The sequence below is a fragment of the Cebus imitator genome, unplaced genomic scaffold (genome assembly GCF_001604975.1).
Source record: "Cebus imitator isolate Cc_AM_T3 unplaced genomic scaffold, Cebus_imitator-1.0 Scaffold224, whole genome shotgun sequence".
Classification (NCBI taxonomy): domain Eukaryota; kingdom Metazoa; phylum Chordata; class Mammalia; order Primates; family Cebidae; genus Cebus; species Cebus imitator.
In genome coordinates, this window is record NW_016107539.1 from 2,316,244 (window position 1) to 2,332,914 (window position 16,671).

A 16,671-nucleotide genomic window follows, 5' to 3' on the forward strand; every position below is an offset into this window, starting at 1 on the left:
ATGGTGACAAATGCTGTCACAGGGAATGGAAATCGGCCATTTTCTCAACCACACCACCATATGGGCCATTGCAACCCAAATCTATTTCCCTTCATTTTCTCCAGGGCACTTTCACATACTAGTATACTAGATAATTTATTTTATATATTCTCTTCCTCTTCTCATTGCGGAGTAGGCTCCATGAGAGAAGAGATTGGGCTCTGTGCTTGTACCCACAGTGTCTATAACAATACCTGGCCCATACAATGTGCTCGGTTATTATTTGCTGAATGAATGAATGAATGAATGTACAAATAAGTAACATCTATGTATGTCAGAAAAGGAAGAGGCCTCAAAAATCAGCTGGTCCATTCTCCAGAGACTGCAGTGGAAATCCAGGCTCCTGATGTAAACACCATATGTTCCCCATTCCTCTATCCTCCATTATAACAATAGGAATTCCCCGTCTTCCACCAGCCAGCATCTGCCCTGTCCAAGGCATCACCTGTTTTCCTCAGTTTATCTATTTTCTTCGAGTCCTTGAGTGTTCACATTTCCTCCTGCCTGTGTATTTGAATTCCAGTTATTTTCATTTGCAACTGAAAAGGAAGACACCAATGACCTTTTGCTGGGCTACTTTATCCACTAAGGGCTTCACCCAGGCTCTGTGTCTGCAACTTTTGTCTCTGTTCACATCTCTCACTCATCAAGGGCTTCTGGAGGTCTCTCTCCTACCTTCCCAAACTCTCTAATGCGAGTCAAAGCATATCTCCAGGCAGCACTTTGTACCAATGGTCCCCTGGGCTGACTGGTTGCAAGTGGTTCACCTGGGCAGTGGAGGCATTTGGATCTTAGACAGTCAACGGAGGCATCACCAGAGCCCTCTGATGTCCAGATGGGCTATGTTTTGGGAGTCCCTTCTGGATGGGGACCAAGAAGACACCATGCCTCTCAGGCACAGATGGTGCCCAGGTGTGGCTGACTCAGCTGGGCTCCACCTTGGAACTTCTAATGAATTCTCCAGATGGGGTGAGTCACAGCCTTTGCATTCTCTTACAACCCAGGAGGACTGCTGACCTCAAGAGTGGTCAAGTAGGGTTGATTTAAGGATTTGATGCTGTTATGAAATCCTGAAATCCTCCCCTGCTCAGAAATCTCCAACTGTTTTGTGCTATGAAGAACATTACGGAACAGGGCATTTCATGCAAACAAGCAGCCACCCAAACCATTATGCTTTGTGAATTCAACAATCAACTATCAATTCAAAGGTTGAATGTTAGGAAATTTGAAGAAATATAGGCATTTGTTAAAATTGCATTTTAAAAAATGTAATCTTCAAATCTGTTTTCTCACCTGTCAAAGATGGACGATAATGGAACCATTCGTATATTGTTTTTTTCTAAGGAGGGCTGAACACGTTTGTGAAGTGATGAACCAAGTGCTTAGTGTAGAAAGGAGCTCAATATATTAGCTATTGCTATAATGACTAATGTTAAAATATGTTCCCTCTTTATTATTTCACAGGTAGACACACGCGGTCAGGCATGGTGACTCACACCTGTAATTCCAGCACGTTGGGAGGCCAAGGCAGGTGGATCACTTGAGGTCAGGAGTTCGGGACCAGCCTGGCCAACATGGCGAAACTCCATCTCTACTAAAAATACAAGAATTAGCTGGGCATAGTGCTGTGCACCTGTAATCCCAGTCACTTGGGAGGTGGAAGCAGGAGAGTTGCTTGAACTTGGGAGGCAAAGGTTGCAGTGAGCCAAGATCATGCCATTGCACTCCAGCCTGGGCAACAGAGCAAAACTCCATCTCAAAATAAATACATTAATAAAAATAAATAAATACATTTTTTAAAGTACTCACATTTTTTAATTTGAAAACTTGCTCTGCCACTTACTCGTTATGTAGCGTTGAATGAGTTACTTAAATCAGTGATTCTCAAATGGGGTTCCCAGATCAGCAACAGCAGCAGCAGCACCTGAGAACTTGCTCCCATGACCATCTTGAGAACCCAGACCAGATTTGCTAATTCAGAGTTTCTGGAGAGGGGAGCCAGCAATCTGTGTTTTAACAAACGCTGCAGTTGATTCTGATGCATGTTCACTTTAGAAAACCACTGGTTTAAACCATCCAAACTGTGTTTCGTCTTATGTAAAATGGAAGTCATAATACTTGACCTCATAAAGTTGCTGTAAGGATTAAATTCAATAGATTTTACATGTCAAGCATTTAGGACAGTGTCCGGCACTTAGTATGTGTTCAATATATGACAGCTACAATTAATGTTATAACCATTATTATTGGATTTCTTTTCTAGGTGGCCAATGAATCAGTCTATAACTTGACGTGTCTACCTGTGAAATAATAAAGATGGAATATATTTGAACATTAATCATTATAACAATAGCTAATGTATTGAGCTCCTCTTTGTTCCAAGCACTCGGTTCATCACTTCACAAAGATGTGTTCAACTCTCATTAAAAAAAAAAAAAAAAAAAAAAACACTAAATAAGTGGTGTCATTACTGTCCATCTTTTAGAGGTGAGAAAACAGATTTGAAGAGCTTATGTAAGTTGGCCAGAATCATACAAGTTGGGAGTGGAAGAACCAGAAAAAACAATTCAGAGTGAGACTCTGGAGCCCAGTTAGTCAGCACATCACCCCACGGCCTCTCCATGGTTTGCAAAAGGCATGACAGAGGTAGCCCTGTTTTTACTCGCCATGCTACTATGAAAATTTCTATGAAATCAGATATTCACCACAATACATGCACTAACTTTATGGCTATTGATTAATGATAGAAGGCTCTCAATCAGGTTTCTGCTTAAAATGAGTTTTTGTTGGTTTATTTTATTTTATTTATTTATTTTTTTGAGAGGCCAGGGGCAAAAAATGGAGTCTGTTACTGACATCCTCTGTAAGTCCTCCAAGAAGTTCTCCATGACTCAATTTCTGCCAGGTCACATTGGCTGTGCAGCCACAATGGGGGATGATTTGTTGATGACAGATTTAAAGACAGTCTCGCATCTGTAACCAGAGCTGTTCCTTCTGGGTTAGAGTTTGGGGCACTGATTACTGAGACCAAGGGACACATTCCAGTGTCCATTAGATGACAGCCAACTAGAAAAAAAAAATGCCTTCTTTACCTACGGAAGATAAATCTTTAAGTAAAGATTAAAAGGAGGAAATGTGAACATGTGACCTATAATTACTGTTAAGTATGTGTTAGCAGTCATATTTGTTAATATGGGTTTGGGGCCCATGATGAATGCCAAATTTATGACATTTTTCAATACCACAAAATTTTCTGGCGCCTAAAATACCAGAGACATCCTATAAAACAATTTCTTAAGATGGGTGAGGTTATATGTATATCAAAGGAATTTCAGAACAAGCTGCTGAATTTATAAAATAAATATATTCGAAAACTCATCAAAATTATATTTCAAGGTAAATATATGTTTATCCAGTGCAAAGTGTTCATTTTATCCTGGAGAATTTTTAAATGTACAAATAGGCCAGAAACAAAAAACCCTGTAGGCTTTCTTATTTGAGTGAAGCCAATAACTTTGCCTTTCCTTTGAGAGTTTCTGCTTAAATCTTGGAAGCAGGACCTCCGAGATGTTACAGTAAGTTCAGTTGAGCATAAAACTTCACTGTGTCCCTAAAATGACGGTATCAACAATAGCACCACTAAGCAAACCCTCCTTTTGGCTACTGCCTTTTATTTTATTTTCTCTCCTCTTCTTAGCTCCACCCAGCTCGCTCTTGAAAGGCCTTCTGTTCTGTCAGCCATAATGACATCTGCTGGCGGACACAGGAAGTCATAAATCTGTAGGTCCTCTCTCAACCAAACCTTGTTAATGCTGCCATTTATCACAGGGGCTGGGGTGCCATCTCTCTGGAGGGCTGGACGCAGAGAGCCCATTTTCTCCCATACCCCTTTCCCAAGAGAGCAACCGTTTTAAAAACAGCCACTTTTTCATCTCGCATTTGCAGACCTAAAAGTCAGGCAGATGCAAACCCCACTGTCAATGTGCAGCTCTTGGAAAGAAGCCACGATTCCAGGCAACAATAGCCTCGACTTGATGTTTCAGGACTGAAGCAAGGCAGTTGTGACTAAGTTCTGTCCTTCCTCATTTTAAATAGGCCCCTGACGGCTTCGAGGGGAGGGATAGAAGATTCTGTCCCTCCAAGATCCTCTGCTCCAGGGATTTTCTAAGGGCAAAACTTACTACAGGGTGAGTTGGAAGAGGATTATTTGAATTCGGAGTTGCTTTTGTTCTGAACTAATGAAAGATGATGTCTAGGTTTTGTTTCTTAGAAGCCCATTGTGTCCTAAGCATTGATTCAAGACCTCCACCCATGTCAGGAATTTTCTAGCTTTTGATGATCAAAGTGGGGTCCCTGGATCCACATCCCCTGTTAGAGCCTGTTAGAAATGCAGCATCTCAGGCATTCACTCAAGTCCTACTTAATCAGAATCCACATTTTCCACAGCAGCCTCAGACGATGACTATACACATTAGAGTTTGCGAGGCCGTGCTCTACACTGGGGTCTCACCCCAACACTCTTGGCATTTAGGGCCATATCACTGTTTCTCTGCAGGCCTCTTTCTTGGGCACGGTGGGATGTTTGGCAGCGTCCCTGGTCTCCGCCCACTAGATGCCAGTAGCAGCCCCTGAGTCGTGACAACCAAAAATGTCTCCAGACTTTGTCAAGTGTACCCGGGAGAGCAAAGAACCCTCAGTTCTTTGCCACCCTCGTGGCAACTCACAGATGTGGTCTGTGTACTCACAGTTTCTGCGTCATCTAGGAGCCTGTTAGAAATACGCCTTCTAAGACTCCACCCCAGACTTGCTAAACCAGGAGCTCTAGAGGTGAGCCGCATGACTCTGTCTTACCGCTTTAGGAGATGATATGGGTGCTAATGTGTAAGAACTGAGGGTTCTTAAACTCTCAGTTGCTGAATGTGAGCAGGGAAAAGCAATGCCAGAAACACCTGGATTTGGGGGATAGAAAATTCACTGTGGCCGCGACAGTGTCACGAGGGAGTAATGCATGGTTGTTAAGAATAAAACAATTGGGCCAGGCGTGTGGCTAATGCCTGTAATCCCAGCACTTTGGGAGGCCAGGGCAGGTGGATCACCTGAGGTCAGGAGTTCAAGACCAGCCTGGTCAACATGGTGAAACCCCGTCTCCACTGAAAATACAAAAATTAGCCAGATGTGCTGGTGGATGCCTGTAGTCCCAGCTACTCAAGAGGCTGAGGCAGAAGAATCACTTGAACCCAGGAGGTGAAGTTTGTGGTGAGCCAAGATTGTGCCACTGCACTCCAGCCTGGTGACAGAGTGAGACTCCGTCTTAAAAAATAAAATTAAAATAAAACAACTGGAGGCATCCAGGAGGGTTTGAATCCAGGCTTCCCGATTTGCTATCTCCATAAGCTTGGGTAAGTTTACTTAACCTTCCTGTGCCTCAGTTTCCTCATATGTAAAATGGTGACAACAAAAGCACTTTACTTTATCAAAAACTGATTTCCTGGCTGGGTGCAGTGGCTCAGGCCTGCAACTGAAATAGGCATGGAACTTTCAGAGGCTAAGGCAGATGGATCAGTTGAGGTCAGGAATTCAAGACCAACCTGACCAACATGGTGAAACTCTGTCTCTACAAAAAAAAAAATACAAAAAAATTAGCCAGGTGTGGTGGCACACACCTGTGGTCCCAGCTACTTGGGAGGTTGAGGCAGGAGAATTGCTTGAACCCGGGAGCTAGAGGTTGCAGTGAGCCAGGGTCATGCCACTGCACTCCAGCCTGAGCGAGGAAGTGAGGCCCTGTCTCAAAAATCTAACAAACAAACAACAACAAAAACTGGTTTAAGAATTAAGGAGTTCCTATTGTAAAGTGCTTAGAACAGTGCTTGATACCAAGTGCTTTGTAAATGCCAGTTGCTATTATGATCATGACCATCATTTGCCTGTCCTTCCCTCAATGTTTAAGTTCCCTAAGAGCCATGCAGGTGCTTTCTTTTCTGCCACATCCCCAACACCCAGTCATGCACCTGGCATGGAGCAGGTGCCTAACGAATATGAGTGGAGACAGTGGGTCTGCCTGTAGAGGGAAGAGGTCGCTAGCAGGAACTCTCTGCAGCAGGAACTCTCTGCCTCAGTGGCTTGAACTTGTACTCTGCTGTCTGTACTTTCTGCCTGAGGACAGCAGCTTCCCTGATTACTGTTGTAAACTGGCACCCTTGCAAATGTACGGGATTGAGCAGAAGTGAATTTTATCCCTCGGTTCAGATTAGATTGGACCTCTGATATATCTGAAAATAGTCTGTTAACAACAATCAACAAATGTTTATAAAATAATGAAAAAACTAAGAATTCGGGAGTGCTTTCTATGTATCGAGTACAATGCTCAGTATTTTATGTTTACTCATGTGATCCTCTCTCTGCTGGTAATAGTCAGTGATATAATTATCCCCATTTCACAGATGGGAAAACTGAAGCCCAGAGAGGTTAAACAATTTGCCTGAGGTCTTAGTAAATGGTGATTTTTTTTTAAGTGTGGCTCTCTCCAATTCCAAACCCAAACTTACCTTTTGTCCTGATGTCTACCTGATCTGTCCACAGTGATCATATGTCCTAAGATTTCTGGGACAATCCTAATGTGAAACTTTCTGCCCCCACTTTATGCTTAACACACTCATAAATGTCAGACCACATATCTTTTATTTTGTTTAAAAGTTCAAACTGGCCGGGCGTGGTGGTTCATGCCTGTAATCCCAGCACTTTGGGAGGCTGAGGTGGGCAGATCATGAAGTCAGGAGTTTGAGATCAGTGTGGTAAACATAGTGAAATCCTATCTCTACTAAAAATACAAAATATTAGCCAGGTGTGGTGGTGTGTACCTGTAATCCCAGCTACTCAGGAGGCTGAGACAGGAGAATCACTTGAACCCGGGAGGCAGAGGTTGCAGTTAGCTGAGATCGCACCACTGCACTCCAGTCTGGCGACAGTGCAAGACTTGGAGAAAAAAAAAGAAAAAAAGCTCAAACTATGATGATAATGAGAGCTCTGTGGTCCTACTAGAGATACAACAGGGAGAAGGAAAGAGGCCCCTACTCCTAAGGGAGCTTACTTGTAAGGAAAGCAAAGATCGACCAAATCGGGGAATACAAAAGACTTACAAGCAAGTGCAAAATACAGATTATAAACAATAGGACTGGACAGGAAAGAGAGCATCTAAAAGAGGCATGGAACTAAGCTTTCAGAATTGCTGTGCACTTGATAGATAAGTATTGAAGGTCACTGTGTGCCTGGCATTATGCCAAAAAGTAGAGGTACTGCAGGAATAGGACACTCTTGATCTTTATCCTCAGAAAGCTCAGAGTGTAGGGCATTCTCCAACAGACGTTGCCTGGTTGCCCATTTCTTTACACACCAACTCAACTAGGAACTGCCAGCACCCGTCTCTTTTGCCTCCAGAGAAGGCCAGAAGAGGCCCTCACCCAATGGCTGGCAGGAGTGGGTGGATAAATACCCCAGCTCCCTCACCCTTGAGGAGAGACATCTCAAAAGTGCGGAATCTACACTACCTCCCAGCATTCCCAGCAGGATTAAGCTCCAGTGGCACACAGTGATAACTTGCCTGTTAACACATCTATACCAATCACCTTCTCTTTCCTTACTCACTTTCCTCTCCCCTCCTGGAGTTTTCTAGAATCATCTCCCAAACAAACTGCTTACACGCAAATCTTTATCTCAGAGTCTGCTTCCCGGGGACACAAAAACAAGACACAAGCCTTCTAGAAGAAGAGTTTGCGACAGTCCTAGGCTGTTCAACCATGTCAAGCCCATGGGTTTGTTAGCCTCCTGGGAGTGCCCAGCAATGGTTAAGGAAAACAGGCAAGCTGTATTCTTGGGCAAAAGCAGCCTTCAAGACAAGACACTTTGACATAATCCTAGCAAGCAGGGGTAGAATCTCATGAAATTTTAAGGGCAATAGGATGCTTAATGTCTAATCATAATAGATAAGACATGCTCTGGATAAGACAGAAAGGTGTTCTCAGAGAGAATTATATCATTCTCTATTTGCTTCTGAAATAGGGGCACCTTTGGGCACACAGTTCTAATGAGTCCAGGAAGTAGAGCAGGATGCACAGTTGAGATGGCAGAAAATATACCAGAGCCCAGAACTTGAAGGCTGCTCGTCACATGGTTTCCAGGCAGCTCCCGTCCTTACATTCACTTAATGTCTTCCTGTGGTTAATGAAGTTGAGCAATGGATTGCTGGGCCAGCGACTTGGTTTGGATTCTTTAGCAGCAGCAAACACTGTCACTGACTGTAAGTAGCCGACTCCAAGGGAAAAATGTGATATATGTTAAATCTAACAGCTCCCCTGGCCCCGATCTGCCCACTCAGCAATCATTCCCTTTAAAATATGCATAATGCTTAATTGCTGTCGCAAAATTCTACACCTAACCAAATCAAAATAGTTTTAAAAACGAGAGCCTAGTAACTTTTGGGGGATTTATTCTTAGAAGCAAGCTTGCCGATGCCCAGGCGTTCCCAAACTTTGTTGTCATCAACCTTACCTGTTTTTAGAAAGGAAATTTGCACCCAGTTGAATAAGACGTATTTTCTCCTGTGTTGGTTGAAAATAAATGAACTGCACTGATCAATAGCTAGGTGAGTAAAATTCAAACTCGATACGATGACTGGCCTCCTGAGTGGTCTTTCCCAGGCCATCTCTCTTGCCTCATTTCTGCTTCCCCCTCCCTAGCTGGTTCTCTTGATCTCGGTTCTAACAGTTGCATCTTTGTATTCCTGAAGCTCATCTCTTCCAGTTTCAGGGCTGTGATCCTGGTTGCCTGGTTTCAGATCTCAGTTTAAATGTCACCTCCTCCCTTTCCTCCACACCGCACCCCAACCCTAACGTGGCTCTGCCTCACCCCCATACTCTCTATCTCAACACTGTCAATACCCTGCTTTATTTTCTTCCTGTCACTCTCCATGATCTGGGACTTCCTCTTGTTTTACTCTCCCACCAACAAGATGGTAGGGTTTCCTGGGGAAATCAAAAATAACCACAGATTGCTACCTTGAAGTTTTCACAAAATACTTGCTGGGAAGAGGGATACCTCGAATGAGTTAAGTGACATAAGAGGAAGGCATGAATTATATCCTCAAGGGCAACATTCTATGGTACACTCACTCTCAGACTTGGCCGCACATTGGAATCTCCTGGGAGCTTTAAAAAATACTGACAACTGGATCCCACCCCCACAGACTGATGTAATGGGTCTGGGGTAAGACCTGGGCATTGGGATTTTTTTAAATCACCCCAGCTGGCTGAAATATGTTTGAGAGCACTGCCTGTTATCCTTGAAGCATTATGTGCATATACAGAAGTACACAAATTCAAAGTGTGCAGCTGAATTAATGTTCTCTGATTGAACACACTGGAGTAACCAGCACCCTGGTTAAGAGCAATCCCAGCCTCTCAGAAGCCTTCTTATACCCACTCTCCAAAGTAACCATCACTCTGACATGCAAACATAAATTAGTTCTTTCTGCTTGTGTACTTATATTTTTGGGATCCTAGTCTACCTTGAGACTCTGTTTTGAAAATATATTTGGACTAGAGAAGTGTGAATCTCAAAAGATCCACCCAGGAAGACTTCCTGGAAGAGGTGATATTTAAGAGAGGATCTGAATGAGGCAATAGACAAGAGGAAAGGGAGAAAAGGGAGGGAAGGACAGCATCAATTGAGAAAGAACCACCAAGGCTAAAATGTTATCTCCATATCGAATGAAAACCCTACTGGAGCCAGGAACAGTGACTCACACAGTAATCCCAGCATCTTGGGAAGCTGAGGTGGGAGGATTGCTTGAGCCAAAGAGTTTGAGACTAGCCTGGGTAATACAGAGAGACACTGTCTCTACAAAGAAGAAAAAAAACTAGTGGAGTGTGGTGGCTCGAACCTGATATCCATGCTACTAGGGATGCTGAGGACTGAGTGAGCCCAGGAGCTTGAGGCTGCAGTGAGCTATGATCGAGCCATTGAACTCCAGCCTGGACAACAGAGCAAACAAGATCTTGTCTCTGAACAAAAAAGAAAAGAAAACCCTACTGGGACAAAGGTATTTTTAAAATACCTTCCTTGCAGGTATGCTCAGCTTCAGGTTCAGTTGTTCCAGAGATCTTTTTTGAGGCAGAGTTTCACTCGTTGCCCAGTCCGGAGTGCAATGGTGGGATCTCGACTCACTACAACCTCTGCCTTTGGGGTTCAAGTGATTCTCTTACCTCAGCCTCCTGAATAGCTGGGATTACAGGCATGTACTACCATGTCCTGCTAAGTTTTTGTATTTTTAATAGAGACAAGGTTTCTCCATGTTGGTCACGCTGGTGTCGAACTCTCAACCTCAGGTGATCTGCCCGCCTCAGCCCCCCAAAGTGCTGGGGTTACAGGCATGAGCCACTGTATCCAGCCTGTTCCACAGATTTTTAATGAACACCAATAGGGTGCTGGACTTGGGGATGTAAATGTGAATTTGGGAAAACAGACAAGAAACTCACAAATAGGTGAAGAAAATACAGAGAAAGAGTGGGACAGATAGGGCAGGTAACAAAGGCACGTTTGAGTTTAGAGTGAAGAGGAAAGATAGATCTAGGGGAGGAATACTGTAGAAGGAAAGAGTAAGGGTAAATGCCCTGAAACCTGTACAGGAGGCACTCTGGTGACTGAGACATTCTCCCTGTGCTCAACTGTCTCAAGGCTACTCCAAAGCCTAGTAATTAGAGCACCACCCTGCACAGGATAGGCTCTTGGCAAATATTTGTTTAATTGCATCAGTGGTAAAACAGGCAAACTAACAACAACAACAAATTCAATACGCTGTGTGCTTTGATGGGGGATTGATAGGCTTCCACAGTGCGATTAGAAGACTTGAGTGAATCCAAGAACAAATGCTCTTTCTGTTCCTTGTATGCAAGAAACTCTGCAAACTGATTCATTTGTTATAAAATTCAACTTTTGTGCAGAAAAATTTCCTATGCCTAGTACCTTATCAGAATCACCTGGGAGCTTTAAGATTTTCAGATTTTTCTGACACCACCCTGGAATCTAATTTAGTAAGTCTGGGGTGGGGCCTGGGCTTCTTTATCTCAAAAAAAAAAAAAAAAAAAAAAAAAAAATCCCCAGGTGATTCTGATGTTCAGCCAGTATGGGAAAAACTGTTTTGGAAGATAGGATTGAGTCACTCCAATCAGTTCATGCCCTTACACATCCCAAAGCTGGAGTGTTGGATCTGAGGAAGCAAAGTTCCCTGGAGACTTAAACATAGCATTACTCCAAGACACCAGCTCTTATAAGAAGTTTCCCAAAGTACCAGAGTCTGTGGTTTAGCACAGTATTTTGCTGATTCTAGCAAAGCCAACACCATCTTTTTCACATTTTGCCATTTCCACATCACACCTGAATCACTTTTTACTCTCTATTGTTCCTTAAATACACTTATTTTTAAAATTCCACTAAATGTGTTTAAACTTTAGATTGCTCTTATACAAGGGGAGCAGGATCTTTCACTAAAATAGAAGGTAACTCTAAATCAAAAGCATTGAAAACAAAACTTGAAGAACTCTTCAAGTTCCCGATACACTTGCAGAATGTGCAGGTTTGTTACATAGATATACATATGCCATGGTGGTTTGCTGCACCTATCAACCAATCATCTAGGTTTTAATCCCCTCATGCATAAGGTATTTGTCCTAATGCTCTCCTTCCCCTTGCCCCCCCACCCCCTTACAGGCCCCCCTGTGTGATGCTCCCCTCCCTGTGTCATGTGTTCCCATTGTTCAACTCCCATTTATAAGTGAGAACATGCAGTATTTGGTTTTCTGTTCCTGTGTTAGTTTACTGAGAATTATGGCTTCCAGCTTAATCCATGTCCCTGCAAAGGACAAGAACTCATCCTTTTTTATGGCTGCATAGTATTTCATGGTATATATGTGCCACATTTTCTTTATTTAATCTATCATTGATGGTCATTTGGGTTGGTTCCAAGCCTTTGTTATTGTAAATAGTGCTGCAATAAACATACGTGCGCATGTGTCTTTATAGTAGAGTGATTTATAATCCTTTGGGTATATACCCAGTAATGGGATTGCTGATTCTAGGTCCTTAGGGAATCACCACACTGTCTTCCACAATGATTGATCTAATTTACGTTCCCACCAATAGTGTAAAAGCATTCCTACTTGTCCACAGCCTTGCCTGCATCTACTGTTTCTTGACTTTTTAGTCATCGCCATTCTGGCATGAGGTAGTATCTCATTGTGGTTTTGATTTGCATTTCTCTAATGATCAGTGATGATGAGCTTTTTTCCATGTTCTTGAAAACCATTTTAAAAAGTCTAGCTAGATACTCTAGCCCCTCCCAAGCTTCTGAGCCTAAGATCTGTGGTATCTTGGTTGAGAAATAGAAGTTAGCAAGTATTAGGTATAAAACAGACACTAGCACAAAATGGAGATTTTGCCAAAGTGAAAGAGAATTGAAAGGGAATCACTTTCTCACTATGTGATTCAGTGTTATTTAACATCTTGTCTACAGCATGGGTACCATTGTGTTATGCATCCCACTGGTGTAAGCCAGAATCTTTGTGGAAAGCTAAGCTAACTATTAGTAACAGTAGGAAAAAAATACAAATTAATAGGGAAAATGTGGCACATATACACCATGGAATATTATGCAGCCATCAAAAATGATGAGTTTGTGTCCTTTGTAGGAACATGGATGAACCTGGAAACCATCATTCTCAGCAAACTGACACAAGAGCAGAAAATCAAACACCACATGTTCTCACTCATAGGTGGGTGTTGAACAATGAGAACACATGGACACAGGGAGGGGAGCATTACACACTGGGGTCTGTTGGGGGGAAATGGGGGAAGGACAGTGGGGGTGGGAGTTGGGGAGAGATAGCATGGGGAGAAATGCCAGATATAGGTGAAGGGGAGGAAGGCAGCAAATCACACTGCCATGTGTGTACCTATGCAACAATCTTGCATGTTCTTCACATGTACCCCAAAACCTAAAATGCAATAAAAAATTTAAAAAAAGAACACTTCGGAAATGTGGATCCAACAATGTGTTGGTAGCCAGCCAGAAAGTAGGTATTGCAGAATTGTTATGAGTCCCTCACATTATATAACCAGCTATTGAAAACCAGGAGAGAGTGGATGTAGAATTCTGAGAATATTGGATAGAACCTTAGGGAAATTTTGTCGTCCAAAGTCATCTGCTCCTGCCCATTTCCCTCCTGATTCTCTCCAATGCTGGACTAAGCTTCCGAATTCTGCTTTTTTAGTTCCCAGTCTTTTGGATGTTATTACAACATCAAAAGCTTTTTGAATGTGAGGATCCTACCTTTGCATTCCAGCATCTTCTGTGCTTGGGGTAAGGTCTGATAGGTCTCACAAGCACAGTGGATGTCTGTGAAATAACTGGCTAGATGTAATGCAAACACCACACCAGCAGGCATGGGGCTTCCATGAAGCATGACGGCTTCATGGTGAGGTTGCTGCGGCCTCAGTCCTCTTCTGTTCAGGCTTCCTGCTCTTATAAGCCAGATCCTAGAACTGTGGTTCCTTGACTGCAGGGCTGTGGGGTTTTACCCAATAGGCTATGGTCCCTGGCACAGTGCTTTGTAAAAGTGGATTGGGTAATTAGAATTAATGCCTTTTTTGTTGACATTGCCAACTATGAAATTGGGTTTTTTCTGCCTCAGTTGCCTAAGGGGTAGGCTGGGACTGGGTGGGGTTGGTCATGGGTGGAGGCCTTCTGGGTGATTTAGGGCAGGTGAGTTAACAACTTGAACCACACACGTGAGGTGGAGAAATGCGTGGGGATGTTAAAAATGATTAAACAGCACTTTGCAAACAATGACAATAACACTTTGTGGCTGACAAGTAGGATGGGGAAAGTTGAGTGTCATATAACCCAAAGAACTGTTAAGAAAAATATTTATGGAACTAGTCAGACCTGGTAGTTCCCCATAAGTAAGGCAAAGGTGGCAGGTGGGTGGGTTGTAGTGGGAAGTGTCCCAGATCAGACCGGGTGGGTCTTGCTGAGGTGGCGGGGCAGGGGTGATCACGGTGGGTGGAGGAATACTGAGGAGTGGGCGAAGGTGAAATCCCATCACGACGGCCACCATTACGATGTCACTTCTTGAACCCTTAAGTTATATTAATATCTAAGCCTGAGTTGGCTTTATAGTTAACAATATTGAGTATGTCTGATTCCAAAAGAACAAAGGTTTTAGGGGCAAATATTCTCTAATTGGTGTGAGCAAAAGGCTCACTTGTAGGGGTGGATAGGTTGCATGTTTGAAATGCAGATTTCTAAGTCTTCATCCAGAATTTTCTGATTTAGACAATCTAGGGTAGTGATGCTGAGCCAAGGGTGATTTTGTCCCTCAGGGGACATTCGGTAATATCTGGAGACAGTTTTCATTGTCGCAACAAAAGCCTGGGATGCTCCTAAACATCCCACATTGAACAGGACCGCCCTTCCTAACAAATAATTATCAGACCCTCAATGTCAGTAGGGCCTGGGTTAGAAAATCTTGTTCTAGGGCAAGAGCCAGGTATGTGCGTCTTAACAGGGGCCTCAGGAGATTTTAATGCAGGAAGCGAAAGCTTTACACAAAGTCTGTCTTTCTGATACAAGGGCTTCAATATCAGAGTTCCCTTTTTGCCCATCCTTTTGTCATATTTAGGACTCAGCTTTGACTTACTTCTCCCCTTGAAGCCCCGTCTGGTAACCATCCTTCCTTTCACAAAGTTCAGGGTAATTGCCCCTTCTAAGAACACCTTCATCACCCTTATAACCAACTGATCTTCAACAAAGCATATAAAAGCATAAGTTGGGGAAAGGACACTCCATTCTAGTGGTCCCCAATCTTTTTGGCACCAGAGACCAGTTTCATGGAAGACAGGTTTTCCACGGATCAGGGCAGGGTGGATGGTTTGGGGATAAACTGTTTGATCTCAGGTCATTAGGCATTAGATTCTCATAAGGAGTGTGCAGCCTAGATCCCTTGCATTCACAGTTTACTATAGAGTTGGAGCTCCCATGAGAATCTAATGACCCTCCTGATCTGACAAGAGGTGGAGCTCAGGCTGCAATGCTTGCTCTCCTGCTGCTCACCTCCTGCTGTGCCACCTGGTTCCCAACTGACCATGGACAGGTACTAGTCCATGGCTCAGGGGTTCGGGACCCCTGCCCTATTCAATAAATGGTGCTGGGAAAATTGGATAGCCACATATAGAAGAATGAAACTATCCCTGTTTCTGACCATATACAAAAATTAACTCAAGATGGATTAAAGACTTTAAATATAAGACCGGACACCATAAATATTGTAGAAAAAAACCTAGGCAAATTTTTCTGGACATTGGCTTAGGCAAAGAATTTATGACTAAGCTCTCAAAAGCAAATGCAACAAAAACAAAAATAAATAAACGGGACCCAATTAAACTAAAAACTTCTACACAGTAAAAGAAACAATCATCAGAGTAAACAGACAACCTACAGTATCGGTGAAAATATTTGCAAACTACACATCTGACAAAGGACTAATATCAAGAATCTACAAGGAACTCAAACAAATCAGCAAGAAAAAAATAATAATCTCGTTAAAAAGTGGACAAATGACATGAATAGACATTTCTCAAAAGAAGGTAGACAAATGGCCAACAAACATAATGAAAAAATTTGCAACATCAATAATCATCAGGTAAACGCAAATTAAAACTGCAGTGATATATCACTGCACCCTAGCCAGAATGGCCATTATTAAAAAGTCAAAAACAACAGTTATTGGTGTGGATGAGGGGAAAAGGGAACTCTTATATGCTGCTGGTGGGAATGTAAATTAGTACAACCTCTATGGAAAACAGTATGGAGATTTCTTAAGGAACTAAAAGTAGATCTATCATTTGATCCAGCAATCCCACTACCAGGTATCTACCCGAAGGAAAATAAGTTGTTATGTCAAAAAGACACCTGCACGTGTATATTTATTGCAGCACAATTGCAAAGATATGAAATCAACATAAGTGCTTATCAACTAATGAGTGTATAAAGCAAATGTGGTGTGTGTGTGTGTATACACACATATGTACATATATATACATATAGACATATGTATACACTATGGAATACTACTCAGCCATAGAAAAGAACACAACTATGTCTTTTGCAGCAATTTGGATAGAGCTGGAGGCCATTATTCTAGGTGAAGTAACTCAGGAATTGAAAACCAAATACTGCATGTTGTTGTTTATGAGTAGGAGCTAACGCATGGGTCCACAAAGGCATACAGAGAGGTATCGTAGACATTGGCAACTCAGAAGGGAAGAGGATGGGAAGGGGGTGAGGAATGAAAAACTACCTGTTGGGTGCAATGTACGCTACTCGTGTGATGGGTGCACTAAAATCCCAGACTTAACCACTGTGCGATTCGTCCCTGTAACCAAAAACCACTTTTACCCCTAAAGCTATTGAAATTAAAAGAAAGAAAGCAGGAAGGAAGGGAGGGAGGGAGGGAGGGAGGGAGGGAGGGAGGAAGGAAGGAAGGAAGGAAGGAAGGAAGGAAGGAAGGAAGGAAGGAAGGAAGG